This window comes from Podarcis melisellensis (genome assembly GCF_964234715.1).
Source record: "Podarcis melisellensis genome assembly, chromosome: 6".
NCBI classification, from domain to species: domain Eukaryota; kingdom Metazoa; phylum Chordata; class Lepidosauria; order Squamata; family Lacertidae; genus Podarcis; species Podarcis melisellensis.
Window position 1 is genome coordinate 66,856,109 of NC_138538.1, and position 14,192 is coordinate 66,870,300.

Genomic DNA, 14,192 nt, shown 5'->3' on the forward strand with positions numbered 1-14,192 from the left:
TTATTTCCCAATAATACCTTGCATGGGTGTTTTCTCAACAACAACCCCCCCTCCTTCTGTCAAGACTTCGAAAACAAGACTTGACAAAAGGTTTCTGTGAATAAGACCATTGTTATCTCTGCGAGTGGCAAGGGTTATTTCCATGTCGGATATCTGCACTCAACAAACAATTTAGTGTACGCAAACCAGTTCTGTTTGAAATGTGCAGACAAAAAAACAAAAACAAAAGAGTACCTTGATATATTTTTCTTTCCAGCCTATTTTTTGGGGGCAGATCACTCTCCGTTCATTCTAGTGCCTTACCCCCACCCTACCCCACCCCCTACCCCAAATCTATAAAGCTGCCATCTGTCTCTCCTGCTTGTGAAGCAGCATCTCATAAGCTGGAGGCCTCCCAAAAGAGACGCAGCATGGCAAGGTCATAAAATGAGAAGCATAGGTGGTGGAGTGATGCAGGGGTCAAAGTCAAATCTGCTTTGAAGCATTGTGAAAGCTTCCCGGCTACCTCTCTCTCTCCCTCTAACCCATAATCACTCATCAGCTTCTCCACACATATGCTTGAGAGCTACATGCTGTTGTGCCGTTGTACCAAAGCTCCCTCCATGCGAAGGTCTCAGAAAAAATTGAAGAGAGAATCTCTAGGGCACCAATTCACACTTTCCTTTCCGTTTACGCACAGGAACAAGCCCTAGACTGAGCATATTCAATATATGTGCAGGCCTTATGTCAGAGTTTGGCCTTCCACAGATGAGGCAGATGATGAGGTACCATTAAGGGGCAACCACATGTATTGGTGGTTTAATTGTTCCCTGAATTTTTATGGGACAACAGTGAAGTTTTCTACCTCAGGCACCACAAAAATATCTCAGACATTTCCACACACAACGCAAAAAAGTTAAAATGGTGCCTTGTTACTATTCATGAAACACTGATGTGGAGAAAACAAAATGGTGTCGCTCTAGATCGGTCGGCAGTGATGGCTGCTACACTTTGCTTTGTGGTAAGACCAAACTTGTTCAAAACCAGGATTCTCTACTGCAGTAGCTTGATTATTATTACGCTGCATTTCTAAAGTGAGATGCGCTGAAATTCAAGCTTGCCTGGCAATCACATTCTATAATTTATGCATATTGCATTTACATGTTCTTTTTTCTTGCTGAGCTTTGTGAACGACCTCCAGTGTTCTGTTGAATGGAAAAGGAAGGTACAAATTCCCTAAATGTAAAAATGAATTAGTATATACAGGTTGTATATGGGCTATCGCTCAGAATGCCCAGGCAGTGTTTGCTTGTCCATTCTGTCTCAGTAATCAGCTTGTAAGAAAGATCTGGTAATAGCTGCTGCCCAGCTATAAACAATCACAAATCAAGAACAGGCTAGACTAGAGAGGTCATAAAGAGTTCTCCAGCTCTGCTAAAAAGCAGTGGTTTTGCAATGACATGAAAGCTACAGTTGTAAAACCATTTACCTAGGAGTAAGCCCTATTGAACTTGATGCAAGTTACTTTTGAGTGCGCATGTATGCGATTGCACTGTAAGGATATGTACTTCACAATAGTTTTTTTCTGCTTCAAATATTTGGAAGTATAGCGAAGCCACAATGTCCATAATACGTTCTCTCTCTCTCTCTCTCTCTCTCTCTCTCTCTCTCTCTCTCTCTCTCTCTCTCTCTCCATCACAGTATCTGGTTTTGCAGGCTATTTGATCACCTCAAATATAAATAAAATAATAACTAATTAAAAGCAGGTATTCAGGAAATTCATACGGACAAAAAGGGGCCTGGTCTTATGAGTCAGGCTTTCCCTGACCAATGGGTCAGCGAAAGTCCGACATATAGGATCAGACTCTGTTTCTGTCTATGTGAATTCTCATTTTTTATTTGGTTTTATATGCTTTTACACAACAGCTTTTCTGGTTTTATGATATGTTTTTGTTTTAATTGTTAACTGTTTTTAAGTTGTATGCCACATAGGGGTTTTTTAAAAAATATTAAGTGTTTTAAAATTTTGTTTTAATGTTCTAGGGTTCCAAGCGGCATGTGATCGAGTGTCGCAGCACATCCCCCCTAGTGGAACCTGCCTCAGCCATTCTGTGGGCTAGGGACCACTCCCGGGGCAGTCCTGAACTTAAAAACAACTTTCTTTATACAAACTACCATAAACATATCAATAAGCCAATATAATTTTTTTTAAAAGAAACACGATTTACAATGACAGACAGATTTAAATAATCCCCGGCCCCACCCAAGCATTAAAAACAACCCCAACCCAACTAAAACAAAACAAGGCCACTAAAATTTAAAGCCCCAAAGGTTAAAAGCTGCATAAGAATGTTTTAAAACACATTAGACACTTGGAGCAGGGAAACATTAGCAAGGACCCCCCCCCCCAAGCTCTGCCCCAAGAGTTCATTCCAGTGAGTCCAGCCTTGTCCCCCAGGCCAGATGGTAGAGGCCTTGAGGAGGGAGCAGGTCCTGCAGTCCTCACCACAGCAGAAGATTCCTTCATTGCAGTGGGTTGGACTTGATGATCCTTGTTGTCCCTTTCAGCTCTACAGTTCTATGATTTCTATGTGATTGCATTAGAGGCTGTCTCTTCTTGGCCAAGCCGGCCACAAATGCACCCCACAACCTGAGCAGATCAGGGTGGCAGAATGGGGCCCTCTTTGTGACTGTCCTCCCTCATGTCTGAGTAGGTCTGCATAGGATCACACCTCAAGTTGTTAGGACTAATAGCAGGCTGTTGAGTAGGACTAATAGCAGGCTGTTGAGAGGAGAGGTGGTTTAAATTGTGATGCGACACTTGGGAAAGGCTCCTAAATCACCCCTGCTCCAGTTTCTGGGGTCCAATCCAATTCAGGATGTGCCATGGCTGAATTTAAACTCTCTTAACTATCCTCCTTTCACAGATCTGCATCTTGTGTATTCTGGTCTTTAAGAAGTGTGCCAGTAATTAGTAAAACTCTTCTGCTTCCTTAATTCCGCTTCGCAAATCCATTTTTGGCGTGCTGATCTGTTTTTATGTGGCAGTGTGGTTGTGAATAAGCCTCTTGATTTCCTAAATAAAACAGCCTGCTCAAAGGGCAGGTAGAGAAGTCTGTTTAGAGAAGCAGCTGGCTGAGATGGTATAAAAGGGGGCCCACATCCTCACAAGTCACAACCAACCCTCTCCTTCCAATCCCCGGTGTTTAAATATAACCTGTTCATTTTTTAATACTCGAGGTTACATTGGATGGCCTTTAACCAGCATATTTAGCAAGGGTGGAGCAGAAAGGTGGAGAGTTCCTATGTCTGAGCAAAAATGACATGGTGAAAAATCAGAAAGGCTTGTAAGTAAACCAGCACTTTATCACGGCTGCATGCTGACAGGGAATTTTCAATGAGAAGTGCTGCTTGGTGGCAGAAGTTACATGAGATGGACTGAAGTTTTGTAGCCCGTGTTGTCTTGAAACAGGCTGAGGGAACTGGAAGTGGCTGGTGAATTACAGCACGCTAGGCATATGGTAAAACATATGCTCATGACAGCAAGCATGGAGAAGGTCTGCCTGCATCTTTCAGGCAATGGATAACAGAGATGTGCCTTACCCATTCGTATTTCAAAAGACAATTGTGCTGGCTGGCCAATGGCCTTTTCTTCTTTTTCTTTTTTGTAGCCTTCCCTCACAGTTTTCCAGAAGCTTCTATGGGAGTAGTACACAGCACCACTGGAAGAAATGTCAGAATTCTAGTTCAGAGGCAGATAAAGTTTGAGGAATGGTGTTGGATTCTTCCTTCCTCTCTCAAGATAGGCATCCTTAATGGTGTATAATTTTGTGGCAAAGACTGAACTTTCCCCAAGCATCAGTTTTCTGTGATTTAGAGGGATGCTAGGCATCTTATCACTCTGACTTTCAGTAGGTTCACATCTTCCCCACACTTAATTTATCCAAAAGGCCTACTTCTGGTTGCCTTGCTAATTCCTAGCAAGGTTTGGCCTATCATTAGGCAGAGTGAGGTAGATGCCTCAGGCAGCAGGTGCCTGTGGTGTGTGTGTATGTGCCAGCCATGGTGAGGCATGGAAGACAGTGCTAGGTGTGCAAAATAGCCTGCCTTGTTCCCCCTAAGCTAACTTGCTGCTGTTTGGCATCATGGAGGGTGCTGCCCCATCAACCAGTGTTGAAGTAAGACACAAATGCCAGTCCAGTTGGCTTGTATACATGGAAGTGGGGGGGCACCATCTTGTCCTCCTCAGGCATTAAAATGTCTTGCGGTCATTCCAGCATTGAGCTGGATCTACAAGATTCAGCACCAGTGAGCTTTGGCTTCAGTCAAGCCCTGCGTTGTCCCATTGTTCCATGTAAAGTCATGTTTCTTAGTTAGGAGCACAAATCTGTAACTATTTTGAAACTGGAGTTGTTGGAAAGCCAAACCACCCCACGTTCCCATTTGATTTTGTTTATGCTGGGGAATCCACCGTGTTGGGTTACAACTGTGTCATACATTCCCCCCATCTCTGCCCCCCTCCCCACGCTTACCTCTAGTGCTTAGGTTACAGCCCTATAACATTTAAAATACCAGCTCTGCTTTTAGCTCAGTGGGAGGCTCTGGTTTGTTGCTACATTAGATTTTACCAAATTGGATGGCATTCAGATTTTTTTTTATTTTTACAAGTATATGCTAAAAGAAGCTAGTGAAACAAGCAATAAGCTTTCCCTCCCCTTGAAAGTCACTTTTATGTTGTAAAAGTTTGGTTTTTATACGGCAAAGTGGTTGTGAAATAGACTCTTGATTTCTTAAATAAAACAGCATGTAAGGAGGGCCAGGTAGGGGGAACGGGCCCCTCTCAAGCCTTTTTATAGACTGCGCAGGCATCAAATGAGAACTGCCTTCACAGTCTGAGCACAGATTTTGAAAGTGCTTCATTTTAAGACCACGTATGTAGCGTGGTTTTTCTTTCTCTTTTTAACAGTTTAATTGCTTATTTGGAGGGAGGGAGCACCAAGACCGACTCACATTCAAATTAAACTTGGGGGATTCCTTTGCAGCTTTTTGGATCACAACAGCAAGGGGGGGAGGAATTAACAATGAACTTCACTGCCATACAGAAACATCCCACCACCACCCCACACAATAAGACAGAGCCTATAATTTGACATCTGGGTTCCAGGAAGGGCGCCGTGTACTATTCAAATTCAAAGCCAATGAGAAACTGCAGTTGGGGTGGGGGACGGGGCGAGGGAAGCCATGCAGCAATTGGGGTCATTGTTTGCTTTATGCGTATGGCTGATTAAAAATGCAAACGCCACTGTGCGGAGTAAAACGCCAGGGCAAACTCGAGAACAGTCGAAAAGGCCATGAGGTTGAGGATTATTTTAGTCTTCTTTGTAAATTGCAGGGAGTAATTCCAGGGATGGGTGGGGAGAAAGGAGGGGTGGTGGTGGTGGAAAGTGGCCGGGTCTGCTGGGCGCTTGCATATGCAGTTGTCTGCCTTTTTTTACCTCCAAGATAAGGACATGCTAAGTCGATGGAGATACTATTACTCCGTGGTTCCATGCTAATAAGGCATGCTTCCCACAGTGTGTGACAGAAAAGATGAATACCGTGCAGTGCTAATGGTTAATTTGTAGTGGCATGTGTGTTCCTTGAATGTTTGTGAAGTCTCCTGATTCACCCATATACAATTGAGCTTCTTATTCTCTCTCTCTTTCTTTCTCTCCTCTTTTCTCTTCTTAATCAAAAAAAGGGGGCATGGTGACACATAAAGAGATGAGGCGCGGCTGACAGACCAATTCTGAATGGGATCCTGTCCCATCGACAATCACTCCCCCCTTACTATTCTAATAATTGACCCACTAAAAAATGTATTTATCGGGAGCAAATCATTTTTAAGCCTTGGCCACATTTTATTTTATTTTTAAAAATGTTAATGGTGTTAGAAACCTGTCACAGATAGCATCAGACCTCAGCAATGTTAATCTACATAGCCTGGCTTTGAAAGTCCTCTGGGAAGCATATATTTAGGCTTACTGCTGAGCGAACATGACTGTTAGGATTATGGAGGCCCTACAGAGTGAGGGAAAGCATAACGCTTCATCTGACTAGCAAGTAAACAATGGGGCGATTGTCTGAGGACGCTTTGGGACTAAAGAGCCCTACTGCTGAGGAACTCTAGGTATAAAGCTGCTATCAGGAAGGAGCCTTAATGTTTTCTTCATGGAGCTCGGAGGCTGTCAGGGATTCAGATGAGCTACCCTAGGGAGCGTACAGGAATCCAAACAGGATATTCTTGTTTTCAGGCCTGCTTTGGGTAATTATGCAACACTTGAACTTCTCCAAGTTCTCCGGCATGAGTAAAGCGTGTCTCTAAAAAGAACAGCAAGGTGTCCCAGTAGTGTGGGAAGTGTTGTTAAAGAAGTCAGCTTGCTTAATTTCATCGCTACCCATCAGCAAAAGACACAAAAGCTAGTTTTACCCACACCTGAGTGCCATTTCCAAGCCACACACAGAATGAGCCAATGTTACCGCACTGAATATGTATAGAATTGCTTTTGTGTGTGTGTGTCCTATAACAAAGCATTTTCTCTTTGGTCAGCATAGAGTGGGGGGATTTAATTGGACTGATCTAGTTACAGGTACTCTGTGCTTTGTTTACAGCCCAGTCCCAAGATAAAGAACCTTTGACCATCCTTGGGCTGTTGATGGACTACAACTCCCATCATCCCTGACCATTGGTCATGCTGGCTGAGCTGATGGGAGCTGTAGTGCAGCAACAACATGGGGCGATGTGCTAAGGTTCCCCATCCCTGCCTTAACAGAGTGTTTCTAAGACTGTAGCGGGATGTCATTTTGCAGGCAGAAGCCAGCAGAGATGTTTTGGGCTCATTGGAGGAACACCTCTGCAAGTGCAGTGTGTGTGAGAATTGTAGTGAATCAGGATGTGAGCCATTGACACGACTTCCCTCTCAGTGGACACTTTGGCTTATTTATCTTAAGAGCGGGATCTGAAAGGCAATGTACACAGGACAGTTATGCATTAACACACATCTGATGACAAACCAAGCAATAATGCTCTAGTGTAGAAGATGCAGCTTGTTTACACTTCAGCATGCATGTGTTGTAAAACTGAAGCTTCCCTTGCAGCCTTTTTGGCACCAAGGTTTGGCCTTTATAAGATTCTCCCAGGAACCTTTTGTAAAGAAATATTTTCCCAGGCGTTTGAAGATTATTTTAGGATCTTCAGTGTTTTTAGCTTTGCCATGCTAATGTATGCTTAACTGTTGCTGTTTTTATATGTTTGTTTTGCTTTGGTTTTGTATGTGTGCTGCGGTTGGTTTTATTATGCTTATTTTTGAGAGCTCATGTAAATTGCATTGTATTGTTTTTAACTTTTAGCATTAATTGCCCAGGAGGCATTGTTAATTGAGGAGCATACAAAATGGCGATGTATGTATATAAGTAAATGTGTATATAAATATATAAAAAATACAAAACTGAGCACAGTTTTGCACTAGCACAGATAAAGCCTTGTGTTGTGGAAGCCTCAGCAGAGGACTCAATACTTTCTGGTTTACTGTGCCTTATTTTATTTATTTTATTTTTCAAGGCCACATATGACCAGACTAAACGAGTCTTTACATGTTTTGATTTGGTGGTGATGGTGGCATGCCATAGAATAAAGATGACTTTGGGAGACAGAAATATAGGAAGCTGCCTTATATTATAAAGTCAGGTCGCTGGTCTATCTAACCCAGTATTATCAATTCCAATTGGCACCAGCCTTAGAGGATTTCAGATGGGGAACGTTCCCAGACCTACCTGGAGATTTGAGGGATTGAACCTGAGACATACAACAAGTACTGTTACATACATACTGTGATGGGACGATGAGCTGCTTGTGCGTAAAATGCAAGTCCCTCAGAGTTTGATCAGGTTTTCAAACCTCTGCCTGTGACGGAGCCCCTCCAGCATGGCTGCGTCAATCACTAGTAGAATCCGAAAGTGGCTGCTTTCGGAAACGTTTCCAACATAAAAGCTCCTTAACGGAAACACGTCGTCTGGCCTCTCGGCGTGACAGTTTCCGTCGAGGTGTGGGTGTCCCTATAGGAGGTCCTGAGACCTCCCCACTGGTTTCGCTTGAAGCGTCTCTGAGCCATCCCTCCGACTCACTTTCCCTTGGAGTTCTTGCTCGCCCTCTACTGGTTCCCTCTTCCGCTGCTACTGCTCTCTCAACCTCAGGGAGCCTTTGCACCTGCGGCGCTTTAGATGTCAGTTCCCTGACATCCACCTCCCCTCCAGGGCCCCCTTCACCCCCTCCCGTCTCCTCTCCTACTGGCGGTGAGGAGGTAAAACCCCTGAAAGAACCTCCCTCATCTTCCGACGTCGCGAACACTTCCTTCCACTTGTTGCTGTTCCTACTCTCTAGGTACTCTTCGTCATCAGAGTCCACTCCATCTTCCAACTCCGACTCCGTGAACCCTTCCATTTCCTCTTCCTCATCGGTGGTGCCGAAATACTCCCTCCTAAACCTTGCTATAGGCTGAGGTTTCCTCGGGAACCTTTGGTGGAACGTTTCTGTTAAAACCTCGTCATTGACTTCCTCTGCACTTACCCAGGTGTTTTCTGACTCCGGTTCCCCTTCCCACGCCACCAAATACTCCACCTGATTACCCTTCCACCTGGAATCGAGGATTTCCGCTACATGGTTGCGGCGTTCCCTCTCTTCCAAGGCTGGTCCCCTGACGTGCTCCCCTTCACGTCCCCCCCTGTATGGTGACAGTAACGACCTGTGGAACACTGGGTGCAATTTCATGTGGTTGGGTAATCGGAGTTTGAAAGCTACCGGGTTGACCTGCTGAATCACCTCAAAGGGTCCCAATCTTCTGGGCCTCAGTTTCTTACAACCCCCTTTGAACGGCAACCCTTGGGTTGACAACCACACTTGATCCCCCACCTTTATGGTTTCACCTTCCCTTCTGTTCTTGTCTGCCTGCTTCTTATATTGTGCCTTGGCCCTTTCTAAGTTGAGCTGGAGCTGCTGATGGATGGCTTCCATCTCTTCTACAAAATGTTCAGCCGCTGGAACGCTCCATCTCTCCCCTCCTTCCCCTGGAAATGCCCTGGGGTGACACCCGTAATTAGCCAAAAAGGGACTCATCCCTGTGGACACATTCTCCGCATTATTGTAGGCAAATTCTGCCAACGCCAACTTTTCGACCCAATCGTTCTCTCTGTCATTGACATAACACCTAAGATATTGTTGAAGAATGCCATTTGCCCTTTCCGCCTGCCCGTTGGTTTCAGGGTGCCGGGCAGTTGAAAAATTAACTTCCACGTGTAGCAAGCTCATGAGCTTCCTCCAGAACCTGGAAGTAAATTGTTTGCCTCGATCTGAGATCACCCTCGAGGGAGCCCCGTGCAACCTAAAGATATGTTCCACAAACAACTTCGCCGTTTCTTCCGCTGTGACTGCATGTGAGCATGCTACAAAATGGCACATCTTAGTTAACAGGTCTACTACTACCATGATGGCTGTTTTCCCCTTGGACCTTGGCAGATCCGTCATAAAATCTATTGATATCGCTTCCCAAGGCCGTTCTGGTGTGGGTAAAGGTTCTAATAACCCTGCCGGCGCCCTTCTTTCCCCTTTGGCTCGCTGACATTGGTCACACCCTCTTACATACTCCCTTACATCTTCCCTCACCTTAGGCCACCAAAATTCCCTGGTAACCAACCACATGGTTTTGTGTTGCCCAAAATGTCCCGCCGTGGGGCTATCATGCAACTGCTTGAGTACTCTCTCCCTCAATTCACCTTCGGGTATATACAGTGCCCCTTTGTAATACAATGCCCCATTTCTTTCCTCAAAACCTCCGGGGCTCTCGCCCTCCCCCCTGAGACCTCTGAGCTTATCCTGGGCATATTCATCATTTTCCGTTTCCTCCACCAGTTCCCGTTGCCCCACCAGCGCCGCCCCACACACCCAGCGGTCCTCCGGGATGACATGTCTCTCTTCGATCACCTCCTCCCCTTCCCAATATTCTGGTTTGCGTGAGAGCGCATCCGCCCTGACGTTTTCTGGGCCTGGCACATAACAAATCTCAAAGTTAAATTTGGAGAATTCCTGTGCCCATCTCACTTGTCGTTGGTTGAGCACTCGAGCTGTTCTCCAATACTCTAAATTTTTGTGGTCGGTGCACACTTGCACCTTGTGTTGTGCCCCAATTAATAAATGTCTCCACCTCCGGAATGCTTCGTGAATGGCAAGTAGTTCCCTGTCATACACCGTGTAATTCCTCTCGGACTTATTCAGTTTCCGCGAGAAGAATGCACACGGTCTCCACTCCGACGCACTCCTCCCCGGTTGAAGAAGGACCGCCCCTATAGCCCGGTCGGATGCATCTGTTTCCACTCTCATGGGTTTTTGTAAATCCACATGCAGAAGTTGTTCTTCCGAGGCGAAAGCCCTTTTCAGTTCTTCAAAGGCTCGATCCGCCTCCACCGTCCAAACAAATTTCTTCTTGCTGCTGAGGCAGTCGGTGATGGGCGCCGTCAAGTGGGCAAAGTTCTTGATGAACTTCCGATAAAAGTTCCCAAACCCCAAGAATCTTTGCACGTCCTTCTTGGTCTTCGGTGTCTTCCATTCCAGTACCGCTTGAACCTTGCCTGGATCCATGGCCAATCCCTTGTCTGACAAGCGGTACCCCAGGAATTCCACCTCCTTGGTATGAAACTGGCACTTCTCCAGTTTCACCCACAGCTGGTTGGCTTGCAGCCTGCCCAACACTTCTCGAACGTCCCTCACATGCTGTTCCTCATCTTCCGAATACACCAACACGTCGTCTAAAAAGGCCACACAGTTCTTGTAGAGCAAAGGTCCCAGAACGTGGTTTATAAAAGCTTGAAAACAGGCGGAGCCCCCTTGTAGACCGAAGGGCATAACGAGGTATTCAAAGGCTCCCAAAGGGGTAAACATGGTGGTCTTCCATTCATCTCCCTTCCTTATGCGTATCAGATTGTACGCCCCCCGCAGGTCCAGTTTTGTAAAAATCTTTCCCTTCCTTACTCTGGTCAAAATGTCGTCAATTCGGGGCATAGGGAAAGCCAGGGGCTCCGACACTGCATTGAGGCCCCTAAAGTCACACACCAGTCTCGGTTTGTCTGTGTTCTTTTTGTCCACAAAAAACACTGGGCTGCCCCCCACCGCTCGGGACTCTCTGATGAAACCTCGCTTCAAGTTTTTGTCAATGAACTCCCTCAGCTCCTGCATCTCCCTGTCTGACATGGCGTACAGCTTGCCTACTGGGAGTTGGGCCCCTGGGAGTAGGTTGATTTGACAGTCAAAGGGTCTATGCGGTGGCAGTTTGTCTGCTTCCCTTTCGCTGAATACGTTGCTCAGATCTGCGTATTGCGGGGGCACCTTCCCTTTGCCCATCACTTCCATCCCCGCTAGGGTGACTCTGTCTCCTCCCGAGACCTTCCCCTCCTTGCAGTGTTCTAGGCAATGCGCTGACCCAAAGGAGACCACCCTCTGATGCCAGCCCACTAGCGGATCGTGTAGCGCCAGCCAGCTCATCCCCAAAATGATGGGCGCTCCTCCCAGGATGGCCACATTAAACGCTATCTGTTCGGTGTGCCTTGCCACTCTCATTATCATCGGGACAGTCTGTTGGCTAACTTCTCCCCCCAACAGCTCTCTGCCGTCAATCGTAGTCACCTGCAAGGGGTTACTTAAAGGGATGGTCTGTATCTGGTGCTCAGCTGCAAACTCCTTACTCATGAAATTACAGGAGCTGCCTGAATCCAAAAGCGCCTTGACCTTTAGTGGGTGTCCGTTTGGCAGTTCTAGTAACACCTCTATCACTAAAGCAGGTCTGGGAGGTTCTGGCATGGGCACTTTCATTGCTCTTTGGCCTGGCTGCTGTGCCCCGACGGTGGCAGCCAGGCGTTGGCTTTTACTTGCTCCTTGCTTTCCTCTTCCTTTCCCCCAACAGCTCCTGCCATCCCTTGCCATTCCTTTCTTTGTGGGCAGACTCTGGCAAAGTGCCCTGGCTGTTGGCAGAGATAACATCTCTTGGCGCTCTTTCCCTCCTTCTTCCGCCCTTCACTGGGATTTGAAACTGCGCGCGCCCGCGCTGTTCCAACTTCCATCGGCTCTGCCGGCGGGAAAGATGGCTCTGGAATGTCTGGAATGCGGAACTCCCTCCAACGGTCTCCTTTCCCTTCCCGCCTTTCCAAAGCCCTCGCCTCCTGGCGCGCTCCTATGGCCAGCGCAGATTTGGTTAATTGGTCCATAGACTCCGCCCTGGGCCCCCGGGAAAGCTCATCTTTGACGGTTGAAGAAAGCCCCTCTTCGAAAAGCATTTGGATGGGCTCCGCCGATAGGTCCCACCCCAATTTATGAATCAGCATAGTAACTTCAGTCCAGTACTCACGGACAGATCTGCTTCCTTGCTGGCAAGCCATTAACTGCCTTCGCACCACCCCCTGCTCAATATCGCTGGAAAACATCAGGTCCATGGCACGAAAAAACTTCCTCGTGTCCTTTAAGATCTCATTATTCGCTGCCATCAGGGGTCTAACCCAATCTTTCGCCCCGGATTCGAGATGGCCAATCACATACGCCACTCGCGATTCCTCGTCGGGGAAGTCATCAAACTGCAAGTTTAGAGCGTATTGCATCTCTGTTCTAAAGGCATGATAGTTCCTGGGATCCCCCCCGAATTTCTGCACCAATCCTGGTACCTTTCTGGCGAGCGGGGTGGTTTTCTCCTTTCCCTTTTCTGCATCCTGAGCCCTCCTCTCCTCAAGCCTCGCCGTTTGCAGCGCCAACTGGATCTCCAACGCTCTGTACCTTTCTTCCAGGCTTGGACCCCCTCCAGCTGCTCCTGCACCCCCGGTTCCGGCTGGGTTGCTCATGATGCTTCTCTCTGCACAAGCTGGCTTTCGGTGACTTTCGGATTGCTGTGATGGGACGATGAGCTGCTTGTGCGTAAAATGCAAGTCCCTCAGAGTTTGATCAGGTTTTCAAACCTCTGCCTGTGACGGAGCCCCTCCAGCATGGCTGCGTCAATCACTAGTAGAATCCGAAAGTGGCTGCTTTCGGAAACGTTTCCAACATAAAAGCTCCTTAACGGAAACACGTCGTCTGGCCTCTCGGCGTGACAGTTTCCGTCGAGGTGTGGGTGTCCCTATAGGAGGTCCTGAGACCTCCCCACTGGTTTCGCTTGAAGCGTCTCTGAGCCATCCCTCCGACTCACTTTCCCTTGGAGTTCTTGCTCGCCCTCTACTGGTTCCCTCTTCCGCTGCTACTGCTCTCTCAACCTCAGGGAGCCTTTGCACCTGCGGCGCTTTAGATGTCAGTTCCCTGACACATACATACATACATACATACATATATACATGGCAGCATTTCTTGTTCACTATCAAGCACTGATAGTACAGCACTACACCAAACATTGCATCCTTAGCCTTTAAACCATGTGCAAGGAAAGCGCACTAAACCAGTGTGAGCACACACTGCTCCAAGTTGTGTCATCTGTCAGCATCGCTCCATAGGAATCAAAGGGTTGTGAGAGCGCACGTGAACCAGCTGTGCTGAGCATTCCCTGCAGTTCTTTGCTTCTGCAGAGCATATGCTGCCTGACACACTATCCCTCTCTGTGACTCCAGCAGCATGCAGCCCTCCTCAACGTGGTTGTACTTGGGAAAAAGGCTTGGCTTTTTTGTTAATGGCTCTTTCTCTGGCCAGCTACCCTAACCCAAAAGCAACCTGGCACAAGCTACATTGCCCCTATCTGCTAGGAAATGGAGAATGGCTCATTATCACACCATCAATTAATTCTAATTGAGTTGCAGCAGTACATGAATCCATATGGGGGATTTGCACAAAATGCTGGGAGTGGGGTGCATTTGAAACATAGGGTTTCTCCAAACCCTATTTTGCAAAATGGAACATCACTCCTCCCTGTTCCCTGTAAGCCTTGGTTGTTCCTGTTTGTCAGCTCTGGTTGCCAAACCTCCCTCTGTCTCCCTTTCATTAGGCCACTTTCTACCTGGAATGGCAACTTTTGTTATAGCAACATAAATAGTGCCCTAGATTGGCGGCTTCCTTCCTGTAGGTGAGGCAGATGAAACATTCTCAGAGTTAATCAGTGGTGTTTGTAATTATCAAGGTAACAGTGGCATGCACATAATAACTGCGTTATTAGTTATTGCGA

The 14,192-nt window shown here is 46.9% G+C and overlaps 1 long non-coding RNA gene across 1 annotated transcript in view; it reads right to left on the reverse strand.

Moving 5' to 3' along the window:
• LOC309371562 overlaps window positions 1-13,908 on the reverse strand; it is a 55,278-nt gene extending 41,370 nt beyond the window's left edge. Inside the window, exon 1 of the long non-coding RNA XR_014169200.1 lies at window positions 13,804-13,908. This is a non-coding gene — a long non-coding RNA (uncharacterized lncRNA). The remainder of the gene's footprint in view (window positions 1-13,803) is intronic.
• Between the last annotated feature and the right edge of the window lie 284 nt (window positions 13,909-14,192).